This window comes from Apodemus sylvaticus, chromosome 16 (genome assembly GCF_947179515.1).
Source record: "Apodemus sylvaticus chromosome 16, mApoSyl1.1, whole genome shotgun sequence".
NCBI lineage: Eukaryota > Metazoa > Chordata > Mammalia > Rodentia > Muridae > Apodemus > Apodemus sylvaticus.
Window position 1 is genome coordinate 28,826,714 of NC_067487.1, and position 22,261 is coordinate 28,848,974.

Here is a 22,261-nt window from a genome sequence, read left to right on the forward strand (position 1 = left end):
CTGTCGGATTTAGGGTTGGTGAAGATCCTTTCCCAATCTGTTGGTTGCTGTTTTGTCCTTTTGACAGTGTCCCTTGCCATACAGAAACTTTGTAATTTTATCAGGTCCCACTTTTCAATTCTTGATCTCAGAGCATAAGCTATTGGTGTTCTGTTCAGGAACTTTTCCCAAGTACCCATGTTCTCAAGGGTCTTCCCCAGTTTCTTTTCTATTAGTTTCAGTGTGTCAGGTTTTATGTGGAGGTCCTTGATCCACATGGATTTGAGCTTAGTACAAGCACATAAGAATGGATCAATTCCCATTCTTCTGCATGGTGACTTCCAGTTGAACCAGCGCCATTTATTGACAAGGCTATCTTTTTTCCACTGGATGTTTTTAGCTCCTTTGTTGAAAATCAAGTGACCATAGGTATGTGGGTTAATTTTTGGGTCTTCAAGCCTATTCCATTAATCCACTTGCCTGTCATTGTACCAATATCATGCCATTTTTATCACTATTGCTCTGTAGTAATGTTTGAGCTCTGGGATACTGATTCCCCCAGAAGTTCTTTTACTATTGAGAATAATTTTAGCTATCCTAGTTTTTTTGTTATTCCAGATGAATTGGAAAATTGCTCTTTCTAACTCTATAAAGAACTGAGTTGGGATTTTGATGGGGATTGCATTGAATCTGTAGATTGCTTTTAGCAAGATGGCCATTTTAACTATATTAATTCTGACAATCCACAAGCATGGAAGATTTTTCCATTTTCTGAGGTCTTCTTTGGTTTCCTTCTTCAGAGATCTGAAGTTCTTGTTGCATAGGTCTTTCACTTGTTTGGTTAGAGTCAACCCAAGATACTTTATGCTGCTTGTGGCTAATGTAAATGTTCTTATTTCCCTAATTTCTTTCTGTCTGCTTATCCTTTGAGTATAGAAAGGCAACTGATTTGCTTGAGTTGATTTTGTAACCAGCCACTTTGCTGAAGTTGTTCATCAGATGTAGGAGTTCGCTTTTGTGAGTTTTTTTGGATCATTTAAGTAGACTATCATGTCATCTGCAAATAGTGATATTTTTACTTCTTCCTTTCCAATTTGTATCCCTTTGACATCCTTATATGGTCTAATTGCTCTAGCTAGGACTTCAAGAACTATATTGAAAAGATATGGAGAGAGGGGGCAGCCTTGTCTAGTCCCAGATTTTAGTGGGATTGCTTCAAGTTGCTCTCCATTTACTTTGATGTTGGCTACCGGTTTGCTGTATATTGCTTTTACTATGTGTAGATTTGGGACTTGAATTCCTGTTCTTTTCAACACTTTTAGCATGAAAGTATGCTGAATTTTGTCAAATGCTTTTTCAGCATCTAATGAAATGATCATATTTTTTTCTTTGAGTTTGTTTGCATAGTGGATAGCATTGATGGATTTCCGTATATTGAACCATCCCTGCATCCCTGGGATGAAGCCTTGGATTCAGTGGGGAAGAATTTTATTGAGTATATTTGCATCGATATTCATAAGGTAAATTGGCCAGAAGTTCACTTTCTTTGACAGATCTTTGTGAGGTTTTTGTATCAGAGTATTTGTGGCTTCATAGAATGAGTTGGATAGTGTTCCTTCTGTTTATATTTTATGGAATAGTGTAAAGAGTATTTGTGTTAAGTCTTCTTTGAAGGTCTGATAGAAGTCTGCACTGAAACCATCTGGTCCTGTGCATTGGAAGACTTTCTATGTGTGTTTTTTTTTTGTTTTGTTTGTTTGTTTTTTTTTGTTTTGTTTTTTTTTTTTTTTGGTTGGGAGACTTTCTATTACCCTTTTTATTTCTTCAGGTAATATGGGACACTTTAGATGATCTATTTGATGATCTATTTGATCCTGATTTAATTTTGGTATTTGGTATCTGTCTAAGAAATTGTCCATTTCCTCCAGTTTCTCCAGCTGTGTTGAATACAGGCTTTTGTAGTAGGATCTGATAATTTTTTGAATTTCCACAGTTTCTGTTGTTATCTCTCCCATTTCATTTCTAATTTTGTTAATTTGGATACTGTCTCTGTGCCCTTTGCTTAGTCTGGCTATCTTATTGATTTTTTTCAAAGAACCAGCTCCTGGGTTTGTTGATTCTTTGTATGGTTCTCTTGGTTTCACTTGATTGATTTCAGCCCTGAGTTTGATGATTTCCTGCCTTCTACTCCTCCTGGGTGAATTAGGTTCATTTTGTTCCAGGGCTTTCAGTTGTGCCATTAAGCTGCTAGTATATGCTTGCTCTATTTTCTTATTGAAGGCACTCAGGGCTATGAGTTTTCCTCTTTCATTGTGTCCCATAGATTTGGGTATGTTGTCCCTTCATTTTTGTTAAATTCTAAAAAGTCTCTGATTTCTTTCTTTATTTCTTCCTTGACCAAGGTTTCATTGAGTAGAGTATTGCTCAGCTTCTATGTGTAAGTGGGCTTTCTGATGTTTTTGTTGCTATTGAAGACCACTTTTACTCCATAGTGATCTGATAGGAGGCATGGGATTATTTCAGTCTTCTTAAATTTGTTGAGGTCTGTCTTGTGACCAACTATATGATCTATTTTGGAGAAGGTACCACGAGGAGCTGAGAAAAGAGTATATTCTTTTGCTTTGGGATGAAATGTTTTACATATATCTGTTAAATCCAATTGGTCCAAAGTTTTATTTAGTTTCACTGTGTCCCTGTTTAGTTTCTGTTTTCCTGATCGGTCCATTTAGGAGTTGGGGTGTTTAAGTCACCCACAATTATTTTGTTAGGTGCAATGTGTGCTTTGAGCTTTAGTAAAGTTGATTTTATGAATGAGGGTGCCCTTGCATTTGGGGAATAGATGTTCAGGATTGAGAGTTCTACTTGGTGGATTTTTCCTTTGACCAGCAAGAAGTGTTTTTCCATGTCTCTTTTGATGACTTTAGGTTGAAAGTCAATTTTATCTGATATTAAAATGGCAACTCTGACTTGTTTCCTGAGACCATTTGCTTGTGGAATTGTCTTCCAGCCTTTCACTATAAGGTAGTTTTTGTCTTTGAGACTGAGATGTGTTTCCTGTATGCAACAAAATGTAGGGTCCTGTTTAAGTATACAGTCTGTTAGTCTTTGTAATTTATTGGGGAATTGAGTCCATTGATGTTAAGAGATATTAAGGAATAGTGATTATTGTTTCCTATCATTTTTGATGATTTTATATTTGAGTAGTTATCTTCTTTTGGGTTTGATGAAAGAAGGTTACTATCTTGCTTTTTCCATGGCATAGTTTCCCTCCTTATATGGGTGTTTTGCTCCTATTGTCATTTTTAGGGCTGGGTTTGTGGAAAGATATTGTGTAAATTTGGTTTTGTAGTGGAATATCTTGGTTCCTCCATCTATATTGATTGAGAGTTTTCCTGGGTATAGTAGGCTTGACTGGCATTTGTTTCTCTTAGAGTCTGCATGAGATCTGCCCAGGATCTTCTAACTTTGATGTTCTCTGGTGAGAAGTCTGGTGTAATTCTGATAGGTCTTCCTTTATATGTTGCTTGGCCTTTTTCTCTTACTGCCTTTAGTATTCTTTCTTTGTTTAGTAGATTTGGGATTTTGATTATTATGTGACAGAACGTATTTCTGTTCTGGTTCAGTCTGTTTGGAGTTCTGCAGGCTTCTTGTATATTCATGGGCTAGTGAAGTTTTCTTCCATAATCTTGTTGAAGATATTTCCTGGCCTTTTCAATTGTAAATCTTCACTCTCATCTATACCTGTAATCCTTAGGTTTGGTCTTCTCATTGTGTCCTGATTTCCTGGATGTTTTGGGTTACAAGCTTTTTGCATTTTGCATTTTCTTTGACTGTTGAGTCCATGGTTCCTATGGTATCTTCGCATCAGAGATTCTTTCTTCTATCTCTAGTATTTTGTTGTTGATATTTGCATCTATGGCCCCTGATTTCTTCCCAAGGTTTTCTATCCCCAAAGTTGTCTCACTTTGTGATTTTTTAGTTGTTTCTACTTCTGTTTTTAGATACAGGATGGTTTTGCTCAGCTACTTCACTTGCTTGTTTGTGTTTTCCTGTAAATTTTTGTCTTTCCTCTTTCATGACTTCTGTTTGTTGACCAACGTTCTCCTGTATTTCTTTAAGTGATTTTTGCATTTCTTCCTTATTGGCTTCTATTTTTGACCCATATTATACTGAATTTCTTTCAATGATTTTTGTGTTTCCCTTGTAAGGGCTTCTAACTTTTGATCATTTTTCTCCTGAATTTCTTTAAGATATTTATTTATGTCCTTCATGTGTTTCTCTAACAGCATCATAACCAGTGATTTAAATCCAAATATTGTTTTTCTGGTGTTTTGGGGTATCCAGGACTTGCTGTTATTGGAGAATTGGGTTCAGATGCTGCCATATTGCCTTGGTTTCTGTTAGTAACATTCCTATGTTTGCCTTTAGCTATCTAGTTCTCACTGGTATTAGTCAGTCTTGTTGTCACTGGCTGGTGCTTCAACCTCCTGTGAGCCTGTAAGGCTATTTCTGTGACACTGGATGACTGGGTTTCCCCTGGCACAGACTGCTGATGTGCTGCCTTCCTCCAATGTGCCACTGGAGCCCTGCTGTGTCTTGCCCCAAGCAGTGTTATACTTGGGTTGTCCCAGTGAACCTGGTGCTCCCCAACTGCTCTGTCATGGAGTGAAGATGGTGGCAGGGAGTCCCTCCAAATGCTGATCACCCTGTAGGGCACAGGACCCATGACCTGCTGGCACACAGACTACGCGCCCCGGTCCTGGGTACAGGCAGACCCCTGGAAGTTTGTGCCCCCAGAGATCTTAAACTTGGGATATCTCAGTACCTGGTGCTGCCTTTGTACTCTGGCAGGCAGCAAAGATGGAGGCGGAGAGTCACTCTCTGTGTTGATCCCCACAAAGGACACAGGCCCCATGACAGTCCAGCACACAGAACAACTGCCTATCTGCCCAGGTCCTGGGCACAGGCAGACCCCTGGCAGTTTGTGCTCTCAGAAATCTTAAACTCAGGATATCTCAGTTCCTGGTGCTGCTTTTCTGCTCTGGCAGGCAGTGAAGATGGGGCCCATTCTTCATAGGTGCAACAATATGCTGTGTTTACATGGGCTTTTGATGCATGCAGCCCCATCCTTTTGCTATTACATTCTGTCCACTCCTTCCAGGATGTGGTCCTAGAATTAGAGGACGTAAAGTAGCTGATATCCAAACCAACAAATCCACTACCATTGATTTTGGACAGTTTTAACAGTTACAGATTTCTGCATTAATTACTGCCTGCTTATTAAGAATCATCTATGATGAAAGCTGATGTGGAACTAATTTATGAGTATGCAGACAGCAATTTAAACAATTAAAAAATATTATGGAAGTTTCTCAAAAAAAGCTGAACTTTAGATTCTCATCAACACTGGTCTATTTTCTGCTCCCACAACTACTTAATACTTGGGCAGTAATGTTATACCATAAGGAGGTATGGAATAAGGAGGGGGGATAGTAATTATTATCTCATAATGGTAAATCTCTCAGAAATATTAGGACCTTTCATACAAAAGGCCTAAGGTATGTTATTAGTCTCCTATAGATTATAAAGACACAGTGTTATTGCTTGAGTTATGTATTATTTGCTGAAAGCTCGGGTGTTAAGTGTTTGGTTTCAAATTGGTAGCAATTTTAAAAAACTTCTGGAAGCTTTGGGAGGTGGAATTTATCTGTAGAAAGTAAATCACCAGGTTGGTCTCTAATAGCTGCCTTAACAGTAGGTCATATCTTTCTTGTCCCTCTTTTTTTGTTGTTGTTGTTAATTGGATATTTTCTTTATTTACATTTCAAATGTTTTCCCCTTTCTAGGTCTCCACTTCACAAACCCTTTGTCCCATTCCCCCTCCCCCTGCCTCTCAGAGGGCACTCTGCTACCCACCCTCTCCTATCTTCCCACCCTGGCATTCCCCTACACTGGGTCACTAAACACCCTCAGGCCCTAGTGCCTCTCCTCCCACAGATGTCCAACAAGGCCATGTTCTGACACATATGCAGCCAGAGCCATGGGTCCCTCCATATGTAATTTTTAGTTGGTGGTTCAGTCCCAAGGAGCTCCTGGGGTGGGAGTCTGACCTATTAATACTGTTGCTCCCTCCATGGTGCTACAAACCACACACCCCCAGCTCCTTTAGTCCCTTCTCCAACTCCTCCATCAGTGACCTCAGTCCTCAGTTCAATGGTTGACAAATGACCACACATGGTATGTACTCACTCATAAGTGAATATTAGCCCCAAAGTTCAGAATATCCAAGATTCAATCCACAGACCACAGGAAGCCCAAGATGAAGGAAGAACAAAATGTGAATGCTTCAGTGACTATTAGAAGGGTGAACAAAATACTCACAGGAGGAAATAATGGAGACAAAATCTAGAACAGAGACTGAGGGTAAGGCCATCCAGAGATTGCCCCACCTGGGGATACATCCCATATACAGCCACCAAACTTGGACACTATTGTTGATGCAAGGAAGGGCTTGTTGATGGAAGCCTGATATGACTGTCTCCTGGGAGGCTCTGCCACAGCCTGACAAAGACAGAGGCAGAAGCTCTAATCTCTCTTTTTACTTTACCCTGGTGTTGCAAGCTTCTTCTGCGTACTTCTGCTGCCATAATCCTCTATGTAAGGACATGTGTCTGAAACGACAATGACTATACCTTTGATACCATGAAATAAATTAAGTTCTTCCTCTCATAGGTGATTTCTGTTGTGCATTTTATTTCAACAAGATGTGAAGAGTAAGCAGTATAACTAGTAATTATCTGGTTTCTACCAGTTGTCAGAAGAACCTCACCAAAATGCTACCATGCAGGTTATAGATGCTCAGATTCTAAAACTTGAAAAAAATGCATTCATTGTTTAACAGCCCGCATAAGGAGGGGCTGTTATATTAATCACACTATAAGCTTCTCAATATAATTAATTATATTTACTACTTAAGTGGTATACTATTAAAAAACCCAATATGTTAGCTTCTAATATAGATTTGTAAGGAGATGGTTTGCTTTTAATAGCTAGGATATTTTTAATTTTATAACCAATGACTTATCATTGCACTATGCTAACAAAAATTGCAAGCGATAGATGAGAAAGTCTTAAAAACAACCACTTTACCCACCTTAAATATTGAGTTGCTAAGTCTCAGCCAGGTTTCTTAAATAATAACTTGTATACTCTGGTTCTCTTCCACATTTGCTGAAGACACCTTACAGTCTATTAAAAGCTTCACATTGAAACTGTGCAATTCATGTCAAGGTAAATGGTAATTGAATAGAGAATTCTCAAATATCTTCTTCAGGCCCTCAGAATTGTCTCTTTTTATAATTTGCGTGCTATTCTAGTCATTCTTACTGCTATTGTTGCTGCTGACAACTAGATCTGCATTAACACGTGCAAACAAATAATTTGCACTGTGATATGATGTTGTCCAGGAAGTACTTCACAAGAAGGTGGGAGATTCAATAGCATCGTAAAAGAAAATGAACAACCATCATAACGTGATAGAGAGTCATAAAAATAATACATGAACTCCTTCCTCCTTTTCTTATTTCCCACATACAAAAATGCCACTAGTAAAAGTCCTTACTATATTCTAAATATTAATTCTTATCGTGTATCTTATACACACAGAGAAGTATAGCTTCTCTTTGTAGCAGCTGGAGAAGACCTTTACAGAAAATCACAGATGGCCAACATGAAGGGAAAACTGACATGGTAGATCCCAGGTTCAGTAGGTACATATACAATATAGCTAGTGCTCCGAAAGCAGAAGGAGCATCAGGAAAGAGCAAATAGAAATATCATAAGATCCACAGAACCTATAATATTATAGATTATGTCTCCTAGAAATGACAAGGAAGATTCACTCAAGATGCCTCAAATTTATGGCTGCCCAAATTAGGACCTGAAGTGGAAGTTTCTGGATATGTCAGGTGGTGCAGACTCATGTGGTGTTTTTCTGAGGGAAGAATCATGAGAGGACATGTGATGTCTGGAGAAAGTATAAATAGGACTTAATGGTAACATCATACTTTCACAGTCTTGCAACACTTCCTTGGCTTTGAGTCTTGGTCTTCACTGATCTTTACTTCCTTGAGGGAGGCACAGCAGACTTTTCACAGCCCCATTGGCCTTGGTCTCTCCAGCTGACTTGTGACAATATTGTAGAGGCCTAGCTGTTTCTGCTGTATTGTACCACAGCTACTGATTTGTGGTTTTGGTATCCAGACACTACTGAACTGGACTGCTGGTATCCTCACAAACAGACTATAATCATCCTAAGGAACTACTGTTAAACAGGTCCATATGCCCTTGTCCTATTGACCATCATTTCTCTCCTAAATTTGGATGGTGGACTAGAAGGGGGAACAAAGCCTTTGAGAACCTATATTAAAAGTAAGTTTTTAAAAAGTCTAAACTTACAAGGATCTGAACAAGTAAAATACAAAAAGATATGCTAATGTCTAAAAGGGTAAATTCACAAGGCCCCACTTCTAGACAAAGAACTGTAGGCAACTAATGACTATTGAGAGAGGGGCTACTAATATTCTCCCCCGCCCCCAGGGATGTGACCTAATTATTTGTTTTACTAAGTGGTCAGCATGAAATTATGCAGAAACAAACATAATTAAATGGATGCCTGACATTCTATTTGTATAATAAAAAAAAAGAAGCCAACAATATGGCAGTGAGTGGGGAGTTATGGGAAGGGCTTGTTAGAAGAAAGATACATAGAATATTGGGAAAACCAGAGTAGAGGAAGGAAATGTGGAAATAATGCAATTATATTTTAATTAAGAGTTTTTAAAAATAGAATGAATTAACTATAAGAAAACATGGTATCAACTAATGTGATCTACACTTGTCTACACTGGTCCTAGCAGTCATCAGTCAAGAAAAGTTCCCCTTTTAGGCATCATTCCCTTTAATGCATACCCAATGCTAAACTTATCAGTTTTCAACATATAACTACAAATATTGGTCCTTGCTAAGCCCAGTGGATAGAAAAAATAAAATAATAAACATGAGTATAAGATAGATGTATAGGAAGGCTAATAGTTGAAAAGGGTGGAAGGAGGTTGGGGTGTAATTTAAAAATAGAATATCAACTATCTATCTGTGATAGCTTTCTGGCATTCCTTTGAATTACTTAAGCTTCATAAATGAAGGAAAACTTAAGTTATGCAGAAAGTAGTACTTATAATGTGAACAAACCACAGGAAGTTAATAAAATATATTACACTCATCTTTAGTATGTATGCATATGTTTAGTATATATGTTTTTGTGCATGTGCATGTGTCTGTGCACATACATGCATGTGTTTGTCTGTGTGTGTGTGTGTGTGTGTGTGTGTGTACAATAATTCCCCATGCTCAAACAGAAGAACTTAAGATCGTTTCTCCTGCAGAATTCATTTTATTCCCTTGCTAGGAATGACTTCTTCTCTAGGTTCTTTTTATATCTCCTTTTCTATCAAAATACATCATCTTAAAATTGCATCTGTCAATCTCTTATGTTTCTCAGTGAATTGAAGAATATAAATATAGCTCCCAAGTAGTTATGGTTTTGAGTCCTTAAATAATGAATTAAGTTGACTTCCTTAGCAAGAAGCTAGACTGCAACTACATTGTAGAAAAAGTGGTTATTAAAGAATTACATTATGAGCCTTTTTAAGTAAGAGAGTGAAAAGAGGTACTCAGGCATATATTGGCAAAGTAGTGGGGTAGAGAACTAGTGGACTCTTTCTAGGAAGTGTTAGTTCACACATATTACATTCTTTTTTCCGTTCATCATTCTCATTGAATCCCTATCTTTTGTAACTTGTAGTCATTTTATACCTTATCTTTGGAACAACCAGTGAAGCTCTCCAAGTATGTCTCTCACTGCCACTGCTCATAGCATGTCTATTTGAGTATATTTGAAACTAATACACGTCCTCTATATCAATGGTTCCCAACTTCCCTAATGCCATGTCCCTAGAATGCAGTTCCCATTGTGACCCCCAAACATCAAAATTTTCATTGCTACTTTGTAATTGTAATTTGACTACTGTTATGAATCATAATTTTATCTTACAAACAGAATATCTAATATGTGATGTCTGAGAAAGCACCATTCAACCCCTAAAGGGGTTATGATCAATAGGTTGAGAATTACTGTTCTAAGCCCTACTTACATGTCTCTTCCTCTCACCTGACAAGTTACCTGGGTCCTAAGTTTTATTGGAGTCCTCCCTCAGCAGGATCCTCTTAGTCTTGTTTATGTATCTCTTTCTTAATATTGATCAATATTATTGAAGTTTCATCCAAAGCCACTTATAACTACTTGATTCACATCTCTTGTACCACTGTTTCTGAAAGAATGTGAAGCTAATAAAACTTTTAAAATATGTTAAATATAAAAGCCGGGCGGTGGTGGCACACTCCTATAATCCCAGCACTTGGGAGGCAGAGGCAGGCGGATTTCTGAGTTCGAGGCCAGCCTGGTCTACAGAGTGAGTCCAGGACAGCCAGGGCTACACAGAGAAACCCTGTCTCAAAAAAAAGTTATGCTAAATATTATTTAATTTTTACATTTGCTTTACATTACAATTGTATCTTCCTCTCCCTCCTTCTATCCCAGTCTCTACCTTTCTCCTCAAAACAAGAGGACCTCCATGAATGTCAACTCACCTTGGCATATCAATTTGCAGCACAACAGTGTGCTTTTTCCTCTATTATGGCTAGGTAATACAGTCCAGTTAGGGGAAAGGGATCCAAGACAGGCAAGTGTCAGATACACCCTTTGTTCCTGCTGTTAGGAGTTTCACATAAGGAACAAGCTGCACAACTGGTACAAATGTGCTGATGGTTGAGGTTCATCCCACGTATGTTCTCTTCTTGGGTGTTCAGTCTCTGTGGCCTCCATGCACCCAGGTAAGTTGATTCTGTATGTTGACTGTAGTACCAAAGCATCACCACAAAGTAGCGGAGACATGTGGTTAGAAACTACTTAATCAAAGTTTGTGAGTCCTGGAGATGCACGGGGCACCATTGATGCTGCTTAGGACACATTTCTTAGAGGACTTACAGTATGTAAATAATTGACATTGGTGTTAACACGACTGTCTAGGATTCACTGAAATCCACATGATTCAGTTCTAGCTCTGGATTACCTCAGTTGACCTTTGTGGAGATTTTTATCTATAGAGTAGTTGTTTGTCTTGTCATAGACCTTGTTAGGGTTTGGGGTTTTGTTGTTTCGTCGATTTCCTCCCACTATTTAAAGTTTACTAGAAGAGAAGAGTTGTGTATTGAGGCGGAGTTCTTTGGTTTGGGTTGACTTCTTAACATCAAGATAGCTGAATGGAGTTCCACACTCCTAGATCTCAATGTCTCAGTGGAACCCAACTGAAGTTGTCCAATTGCCTCTTCTCAAAGTTCAGGAAAAACAGTAGTGCCACTTGAGACCTCGTAGAGGAGGTGTACGTGGCTGCCTTAGAGTTCTGTTTCTCATGATTATTTTAGAAACTGGATTTTAAAGTCTTTTAGAATTTCACAAGGAGAAGCCACAGTCTGTGGCATCCTATAGTTTTACATTGTGTATTTCTTCCTTTTGGGAAAAAATCTACCTAGGACAAGCTACCATGTGCACAGACTGCCCAATGAGTGGGTCATTTCTCCACAGCCCTGGGGTAGTACAGAGTCCAGCCATTACCATTCTCCTGCGAGACTGAGCCTCTAATGGGGTTGGAACACTGGCAGATCGGGAGGGAGGGGCCTGAGAGCTGTACCTATCGGAACCTTGGGTACTATGCTGTGGTGAGGGGGAAGACAGGGGACCTGATGGCCCGGCTGGGGTCTGTGTGGGTCACTGCAAGCTTCCTTACGGTTTAACCTCTTGTCGTGAGATAAAAGTCTCTGTCTCGAAAAAAAAATTCTATAAAAACAAAAAAAGTGGCTTACTACAGTTGACCTCTCTGGCGCTTTCAATCTTTCCTTCTCCTCTTCAATAGCATTTCTCAAATTATGCTTAATGTTTGGCTGTGACTCTCTGCATCTATTTCTCTCAGTTGCTTGATGAAAGCCTCTCAGATGAGAATTATGCTAAGTGCCTGTCTACAAATGTAACAGAATACCATTAATATTGGCTGGTGTAGGTTCTCTCTCATGGTGAGAGTCTCAAGTAGAGACAATCATTTGTCCTTCCCTCAGTTTCTGCTCCATCTTTTACTCCTGTATATCCTGTATGTATGACAGCTTGTGGTTTTTTTCAGAGAATTGAAAATAGTTCTAGCTCAAGTTCCACTCCTAGACATATACCCCCAAAATTCTCCACCATACCACACAGACACTTGCTCAGCTATGTTCATAGCAGCTTTCTTTGCGATATTCAGAAACTGGAAACTAGATATACTTCAACAGAAGAATGAATAATGAAAATGTGGCAAATTTACACATGGCTATTATTCAGTTATTTAAAATAATCACGTCATGAAAATTTGCAGGTAAATGTATGGAAATAGAAGACATCGTCTTCAGTGAGGCCACCCATACTCAGAAAAACAAACATGATATATAGCCAATTATACGTGGATATTAGACAAAGTATAGGACAAACATGATCCAATTAACAGACCCAACAAACGTAAGTAACAAGCAGGGGCCAATGGAGGACTCATAACCTCACTGAGAAGTAGAAATAGAAAAAAGGCCAGGCAGTGGTGGCACAGGCTTTTAATCCCAGCACTTGGGAGGCAGAGGCAGGGAGATTTCTGAGTTCGAGGCCAGCCTGGTCTACAGAGTGAGTTCCAGGACAGCTGGAGCTACACAGAGAAACCCTGTCTCAAAAACCAAAAGAAAGAGAAAGAAAGAAAGAAAGAAAGAAAGAAAGAAAGAAAGAAAGAAAGAAAGAAAGAAAGAAAGAAAGAAAGAAAGAAAGAAAGAAAGAAAGAAAGAAAGAAAGATTGGAGAGGGCAATATATTGAGGGAGCTTGGTCACAGAGGGGTGAGGGAGTGGGAAGCACCAGTGGTCCTGTGGAAGCATGTCAGTGGGAGAGGATATAGCCAGAGAGAACTGGAATAGGTTGTGGGACATCTCTTGTGCAAGCAAGAAACCAAGAACAATGGAAAACCCCACTAGTATGTGAGTGACCCTAGCTAAGACTTCTAGCTATGAAGATATGGATCATGGTTATCTTCTATAACCATGAAAGACTTCAAATGGAGGGACTGACACAACAACCCAGAACAAAACCTTAGGTACATAAATGTTATTTAATTTTTAAATCATTTTTATAAGTTCCATTACAGTCTTCCAGCATCAGAAATATTCCTGAAAGTATGTAAATTTCTCTTATCCTATTACAAAAGGAAGCCTTTAACACCTATTTGCTAATATTCATTAAAATGAGGATGGGATTTTTTTCTTACATCTATAATTTTACTATCTTATCTTACCTTCTCTGACTTTTTAAATATTATGTTACACATGTCCCTATTAAAATTTAACCTGAAATTGGAATAAATGGTTAGTATTATTCAATCAAATACCAGTTTAGGCTGAGTGGAAACCAGGTGATTTCCTTCATATGGACTATACATGTACATATGAAAGAATATTGAGAGTATTTAAAATAGGCCATAAAGTCCTCACCTACCATAGAGAACAAGGGACCAACATTCAAACGTGAACTTTTCTACTACAATAGAAACAAACCTTTTTTTTAAAAAAAAAAATTCCCCATTGCTATCAAAAAACTCAAATCTCATGCTCAGTGAAATAAATCCTTATAAACTCTTTCACAGTTAGTGCAGAGCTACACTCTTTCTACCAAAACTAAAGCATCACTGGCTAATGAATTTCATATGCCTGAGTGAAGATTATTGCAAAAAGCCAAAATCTCTGCTAAAGGAGCCTTGCAATGCACCAGCAACATATTCAGGGCTGGATTACCTTGATCTTCTCTAAAACAAAGCTTTAGATAGAAATGCATTTAAAATTGAAAAAAAATATTCATCAAAGCAGAGTGTTCAATTAAAAAAATTATACATTGAAACTATTTAGGATAACCTATCAAAAAAAGTATCTAATAATAAGAAATAATATATTGTTTATATTAAAACAATAGTTTCAGCCTACATATCATTAAACTATATTATACCATCCCTCAAAAAAATTATATCTTTGTAGTGGTGAAATTAACTTTTTTGAGTAATGTCTGTTTAGTGGTAAATTTAATATTTATATGGAAAGAATCAGAATATCAGAATTGAAATTCCTGCATATTACATGAAGTACTGTGCTTCCTAGAATACTACATTTCATCAGTTTGTTGCTGGGAAGACTTTTTTAAACCAATAGTAGTATATGTTCAAAGCTGGAAGCTAATAAGAATATCTCAGATGTGTCCATACATGGCACTGATAATACACTCCATTGTCTTCATGGTAGTTGCTTAGCAGATGGTTCATAAATGAGATTTTGACTGTCAAAATTCCTTAATTGGCACTTCCCGTGTGACTGATTTGACTGCTGAAACAATTAAGGCAGCTTTTCTCCTCCGTCTCACAGTTTCTATCAAGTGATTTATTGCTACAAACAGTTTTAGTGAGAAAAGATTTCTAATATATGTGATGAATTTTAGGCCTATGAAAAGCAACTCCCTCAAACTACCATTGTTAGAATCAGTGGGGCATGATGTAAGGCTTGGAGGGAAGTGTGCTCTCTGTGTGTCTATGGAGTTGTTTGGCTTGATGAGTCTTCCTGACTCTGAGGGTCAGTTCATCCCTGAATGGTTTATAGGAAGAAAAACTTGCATCAGTAGAGGCTGACACTAGCAACATGATGACCTAAAACCCATCTCTAATTCAAGTAACCCCCGTTGTTTGCTTCATTGCAACATTGTGTATTTTATTAAGTTAGACACAAAAATCTCCATTATTTACAAAGTATACCCATAATTTTAAGTGGAAATCATTTATAACTTGAATGTAATTTTAGATACAAATGTATAGGAGTGGAAAATACAACCCATTTTTTACAAAATATGCAATAATACAGGCACGTTTATGCTGTATTATCAGCAATTCTGATGTCTTACTATTGAGAATTTCCCCAATTTACTGAATACTTACATTATTGTAAATTTTAGATTCTTATCTGAATATTTAAGCTTCAATTGTAGAAAAGCAATCATCACATTTTTCCAAATTTAACAATATATTCTAAAACATTATTGCTTAGCAAATAAAAAATACCCAACAAAATGCACATAATTAAATGCATTTTATTTGTTACTAATTTCTACCTGGAAACTCAGCAATTTACATTTATTGATGATGAGATAGATGAGTTTAATGTCTAGGTCCTGTATTTAAGTCTACCTGATTCAGCCATATAAGTTGTTTATAGTATAAGTTCCTCCCAGATAAAGAAACCAATTCTACAAGAATGACAATGTTTCTTTTCTTCAGTAATATATGATAATCCAGGATATACATATATATGTATAAATGGATATATATATATATATATGTAAAATGAATATACATGTTAGATGTATACTATAAATACAATTCAAAATATCATCTGAATGAATGCATAATCAGCAAAGTATTTGAAGAACAAATTACAAGGTCAGGAATGTACCTTGATAGAGACCTATTAACATTTCTATAGAAAATAATCTGACATTCATTTTCTTGAAAGGAAATATATTATCATCTAGTACTTGAAAGACCACAGAAAATTTTCAGTATTTGAAAGTAAATAAAAAATCCATTTTCTCTTTTCACATTAAATAAGAGATGAGAAATATGTGCTTCTTTAAAGTGGAATTGAAATGCACAGTGCTTTTATTTGTGTCAAAATTTTACAGAAAAGAGTAGAAAAATATTAATCTTTGAAATATATAATAAATGTCCTCACCTAAACCTACAAAGTTTTAGGTTTAAATATGATAATACTAAAACCTGGGGAAGTTTGATGTCATGATTATATACGCGAAACACATATTCATTGATTGGGTCCTGTCTGTAACCATGTAAGCTAGTGGGAAAATTAGGTGTTCCTTTACATAGATGGGGCATGCCTTTATTGACAACCTATAACCTAGCAAGCAGGAGCCATCGTTTTGTGTTTGTGATCATCTAAGAGACTTTAAAATGCAAATGAATGTAAACGTGCCCCGAAAAATGGGATGGAAGTGAAGGAAGAAGAAAAGTAGAAGAATGAGAGAGAAGGCAGAAGACAGAAGGAAGAAGGACAAAAAAGATGAAAAATGAATAACAAATGACTCCCATGAAGAAGTATGGAGAGGGTCCTGATCCTGGAAAGGATCGATCTAGCATTGGAAGGGAATATAAGGACAGAGAAAAAGGAGGGAGGTGATTGGAGAGGGGATGGAGAGAAGGTTTATGGGACATATGGGGAGAGGGGATCCTGGAAAGGGGAAATCATTTGGAATGTAAACAAAGAATATAGAAAATAAAAATATTTAAAAAAGAGTCTGGGAAAAAAGAAATAAAAAATAAATAGATCTGTGCTATATCAGCCCAAATCTTTTATTTGCCTTAGACAACCATTGCTCAGTCATTTTCTCAAATTTAAAATATCTCCTTCAGAAGTTTTTTTTTATATTGAAGCAAATTGTTTTTGTTATACTCTACTACTATATTCATTTTAACTTAAATGTAACAGCATGTGTGCTCTTATATTTGTTATAGCCTGACAATATCAGGGAATTATGGTGAATTTTGAGAGCAAGTCTCTATTTTATTTGCTTGCTAAGAAGGTGCAACTCAAGTAATGGTATGATTGTGTGATAAATGCATATAGAGAGAATAGAAACTTATTTAAATTGTGTAACAATAAGACTAATATAATATTTAAGATAAATTCAAGTACCAAATACCAAAATTCACAAAAAAGGTTTGATGGCCTTCAGATGTCACGTCATCTCAGTTTTTGGAAAACTGGCCACCTTAGGATATGAGAGAGAGAGAGAGAGAGAGAGAGAGAGAGAGAGAGAGAGAGAGACAGACTGCAAAAGTAAGGAAAGAAAGATTCAAAATTATATGAGATGTTATGATAAGCATCATGTATATGCTAAAGCCAACTGCATTATGTCAAAATTTAAAAAAAAAAAGGAAGATTGGTAGTAGTTATAACCTTTGTTAATTTTGCTGAGAAAAGAATCCTATTTATCATCTTTCATTACCTAAACCTATCTATATTAGATAGAAAATGTCTGTGTCTTGTAACATTTACAGATGTTCAATCAGTATGCAATGCAGTACGCGATGGGTGTCATTACACTGTAAACAGGCTGATGGACCAAGTGCCATTTTACAGTTTCTTTACAAACAATGATACTTTCATAAGCAGGGTACATTAACAGTGAATGGCCATTTGAACATGAAATTATTCGATCTCTGGCAGCTATTGTTGAAACATAACATTGATGTGTCATTAAATATTACATACAAACCACCATAATGATCCTCTTCTACATCTTTTAAACAGGAAACTAGGAGAGCTGTAAAAATAGGATTGTCAAAGAACATCTCCAACACTAATTAAATAGTATCTTCCTGCTTGTATTCACTAAAGGCTAAGGAGTGGCTTTTGCTGTCCAGATAGAGAAACAAACATGACAGAAGATAAAAATTGAATACTGAGGATAAAAATTGATACTGAAGGTTGCTTCAGGTAACTTAAAAAGGCTGCGTCAAGGTTCCCCTTAACAGAGAGTGTAATGAAACTTTTCATTACTGAAGATACTTGAAGTTGAAGAGTTTGAGAGAAAATCAAACTGAAGTTTGTACATTAGTTATGAATGAAAATGCAAACAAAGTATGATAATACATGTTTCATCTTCACTAACCAGGCCTGAAATTAACATGTAGGTGGCGATCCAAATGTTCAGTATAGTGTTCATAGTGAGTATCCAGCAGGTAATGGTGCTAAAAATAGCTGGCTGGTCCTGTACTAACTATAGCATTAAACTTTTAACATGTGATTACTGAAGTAGGTTTAACAGTAATTAGAGACGATTAACATTTCATGATTATTCTTATTGAGAGAACCCTTGTGAAAAGGATGTTTGGTCTTACGGCAGCTTCGATTAAGACAGGGGATTAGCATAATACATTGAGAAGAGATAATACAATGGAGAGAGAAGAGAAATTCTTCTTTTGGGATAGAGAAATTTTCTTCTGATGGAAGTTTTTACATTTAATTTGATTTTCATGATAAATAAATCTTTTGCCAGTGTCTGAATTTATAATTGCCAACTGCTTCTCCCTTTACAATATCCATAGTAAGGTAACTGATAAAGTGTGTCCTAGAAATTCTTTATATTGATAATATAGATAGAATATAGTCATTGTAATGCCCCATTCCCAATACTAATCACAACTCTGCACTGAGATTTGTACCAAGTTTATGCTCCACTAGCATAATCCTCTTTCAGGTCGGAAGCCTTGGAGAACAAAAATAGATGTATCTGGTTTTGTTTTCTGTGTATTCATCTATTGTTTCTAAAATAATCTATCTTCCACCTCTTTTACTTGTGCTGATTTCATGGAAGGATAATTCAGATATCTACTTTAATAATCATTCAGATTTAGGGATCTGATTTATCTTTACAATTTGCAGTTCTAAATTTCTTGATTGCAGTCTTTCTCTCGGCTTTCTACTCACTACAGTCAGCCAACTTGCATAGGTAACTGATCTTTGGACCGCTGCTTCTTGAGCTCTGAGAATGCACTTTTGGATTCTGACTGCTGGGATCCTACCATAACTACAGGTGGCGCTATTGGACAGAATTCAGGAAGGGTTCTACACAACACAAGGATCCAATGAGATCACTTGTAGAGATTATAGCTGCCTATCAACACAGCAGCAGCCTCTCACAATGTGAGTTTAGTTACTTTTGGTAACACATAAGTTTCCCAGTAGTATACACTGCTTCACAAGTGAAGAATTCACAATCATGTATTAAGCTTGCCATAGAGCTCTATGTAGGTTAATATCACACAGTAATATCCAGATCCAGAGAATGTGGCAATCTCTCTAGGAGTTATGCTGGTTAGGGATATTCTATCACATTTTGTCTGGAAATAGGTTCTTCTGAACTCTATCTATCTATCTATCTATCTATCTATCTATCTATCTATCTATCTTCTCCCTCCCCTGATGTACTTGAAGTAAGAAAGGGTTAAAATTCCTTGATAAAATTTTATTTTGCTCTTTTATGCTTTTTTGAAGAGTCAAAATATGTCATGCTAACTATACACAGTATACATAGCAAGCATGGCCATATCAAAATCCATACCAACAGCTTAATTACATAATAACGAAATTTCATTCTATGTTTTTGGTGTTTCACACCATATAATTTAAATTACTCAGAAGCACTTCTAGAGAACTTGGAGTATGAAAATGTCAAGGAGTCCAAAGAAGAATTAGACACTCAGGATCAACCAGAGGCTGCTTTTGACAAAGAATCCCAGGAGGTATTTTCTAATTCAAAAGGACAAAAGCCAGAGTTTGGGATGTTTTGCCTCAAGAACACAAATCAGGAGGTTCAGTTCTCACAGTGGATAGAAAGAGAAAGAAGAAACAGAGAGAAAAAGTGGATCCGAGGGGAAAAAAGGATTTAGTCAATATTTCTCTTTATCTGATTTGTTCTTTCATAAAACTATAATAAATATCTTGAATGAGTTAGCATATGCTGGAATGCAATGCCCCAAAAAAAAACATTAGTGAGAATTTACAGAAATAATAATTTCCAAGCAGACATTATATGCCACCTTCTAAAACTCAGAAAAATGAAGAGTTGTTTTAAAGGATCAGTATAAGCATATTTGCCCTTCGAAGTAGAGCCAATATGATGGGCCTATCTGCCCATCATAATTCACAGTTCTGAATTGAGATGCTAATTTTCATCCTATAAAGTATGATACCCTCAGATTTTAAACTAAGAGTTTAAATCAACAGAAATAAAATCACTCTGGGAAAAACCCGACTTGCTCAAGGCATAATCCGGTAATCCCTGGTATATTGAACCAATGTAGCCTTTAAGAAAATAAAAAATCTAGCTGAATTTTAGTTGTTAATTACGTATACACAAACATGAAGCCAGCAATATAACCCCTATTATATTATTTATACTACTATAAAATCATAAAGTTACTAATTAAATATAAACAGCATTGAAATATTCATGAGTTAGACTATAAATCAGTATAAGATAATGTGATGGGGTGGTGATTTGCTGAAAATGAGTCATCATTTAAAACACACACAGAATGTCAACAGTAGCATGGTCTCCAACCCAATGTGCTCAGGCCAGTGCACGGGACATGATGACTCCATTGTTGGATTAGTTTTAGTTTAATTTTCTAAATTTTCTAAAATTGAAGCTTCTCGACTGTGTCATGATGTCCAGGGTCTTTATCTAATAAGAAAAGGCTATTTGCTTATTTGCTGACCCTATTATTTTCTCATTAACTCAAATTCATTTAAAAGCAAAATAATTTGTTGACTCAATGGAAAATAAACATATAAGTAATCCTACTTAGAAACCTTAGTAAATAAAGTAGCTCTTATGATTATAATTATGAAGATGTACAATAGAGGCTGAATTATTTGAACATATAATCATGGTAAATGAATATAGTACAATAGTCTCTGAGTAACTAATAATGTGAAAAAGAAATGCGAGAAGAAGAGGAAGATGAGATAGAAAATGTGAGTAGAAGGAGGAGATTGACATACTTAGAATGCTCAGCAATATGTAGGTTCCTGAAGGTATAAAATTTTAGACTTGCTTACATTTGTAACAAACATCATGGTAGGCTATATCCACTTTATCTGTGACTTCTAATTAATGAACGGCAAGTTGTAAATGCTAAAAACATTTTCATAAACATAGATATATAACTTAAATCTTTCCAATGTAATAGGTCAGGTTACAAATGCAACCTTATGGTGAAGTTCAGGGGTACAGAGGAGGGACTACAAAGCAGAATGCTCATGTGACCTTTGTGGTCACTAGCTTCTACCAACTATTAGTAAAGATTAATAGTAAACAGAAGAAATAAAACACAGCAGACTGAACAGAAGCAAGGAAATGTGATTCTAAATGTTGTTTATTTCATATTTTTTTTTGGGGGGGAGGAAAGGATTTATTACACCTGTATATTACTTTTAATCACCAAAGGTAGTCAGAACTGGAACTGAAGCAGATCAGGAAGCAGGAGCTGATGCAGAGGCCACAGAAGAATGTTACTTACTGGCTTGCTTCCCCTGGCTTGCTCAGCTTGCTTTCTTATAGAATCCAAGATTACCAGCCCAGGGATGGTACCACCTGCAATGGGCCATCCCACCTTGAGAAATTGCCCTACAGCTGGATCTCACGGAGGCACTTCCCCAACTGAAGCTCCTTGCTCTGTAATAACTCCAGCCTGTGTCAAGTTGACACATAAAACCAGCCAGAAAACATGTATATTTGGGAATATTAATTCTACTTGTTTCTGTTTGTTTTTGAGACACAGGCTCCCTTTGTTTCCAAGGTTATGCCCAATAACCCCCAATAACATAGTGTCCTAGGTGCAGGTGTGTGCCACATAGCTTGGCTTAGAAATAAAGTTGCTTCAAAATAATCTTATTCTAGTGAACTCTCTCTCTCTCTCTCTCTCTCTCTCTCTCTCTCTCTCTCTCTCTCTCTCTCTCTCTCTCTCTCTCATTGTTTTCTTTTTTTTATTTTATTTTTTATTATTCGATATAATTTATTTACATTTCAAATGATTTCCCCTTTTCTAGCCCCCCCACTCCCCGAAAGTCCCGCAAACCCCCTTCTCTTCCCCTGTCCTCCCACCCACCCCTTCCCACTTCCCCGTTCTGGTTTTGCTGAATACTGTTTCACTGAGTCTTTCCAGAACCAGGGGCCACTCCTCCTTTCTTCTTGTACCTCATTTGATGTGTGGATTATGTTTTGGGTATTCCAGTTTTCTAGGTTAATATCCACTTATTAGTGAGTGCATACCATGATTCACCTTTTGAGTCTGGGTTACCTCACTTAGTATGATATTCTCTAGCTCCATCCATTTGCCTAAGAATTTCATGAATTCATTGTTTCTAATGGCTGAATAGTACTCCATTGTGTAGATATACCACATTTTTTGCATCCACTCTTCTGTTGAGGGATACCTGGGTTCTTTCCAGCATCTGGCAATTACAAATAGGGCTGCTATGAACATA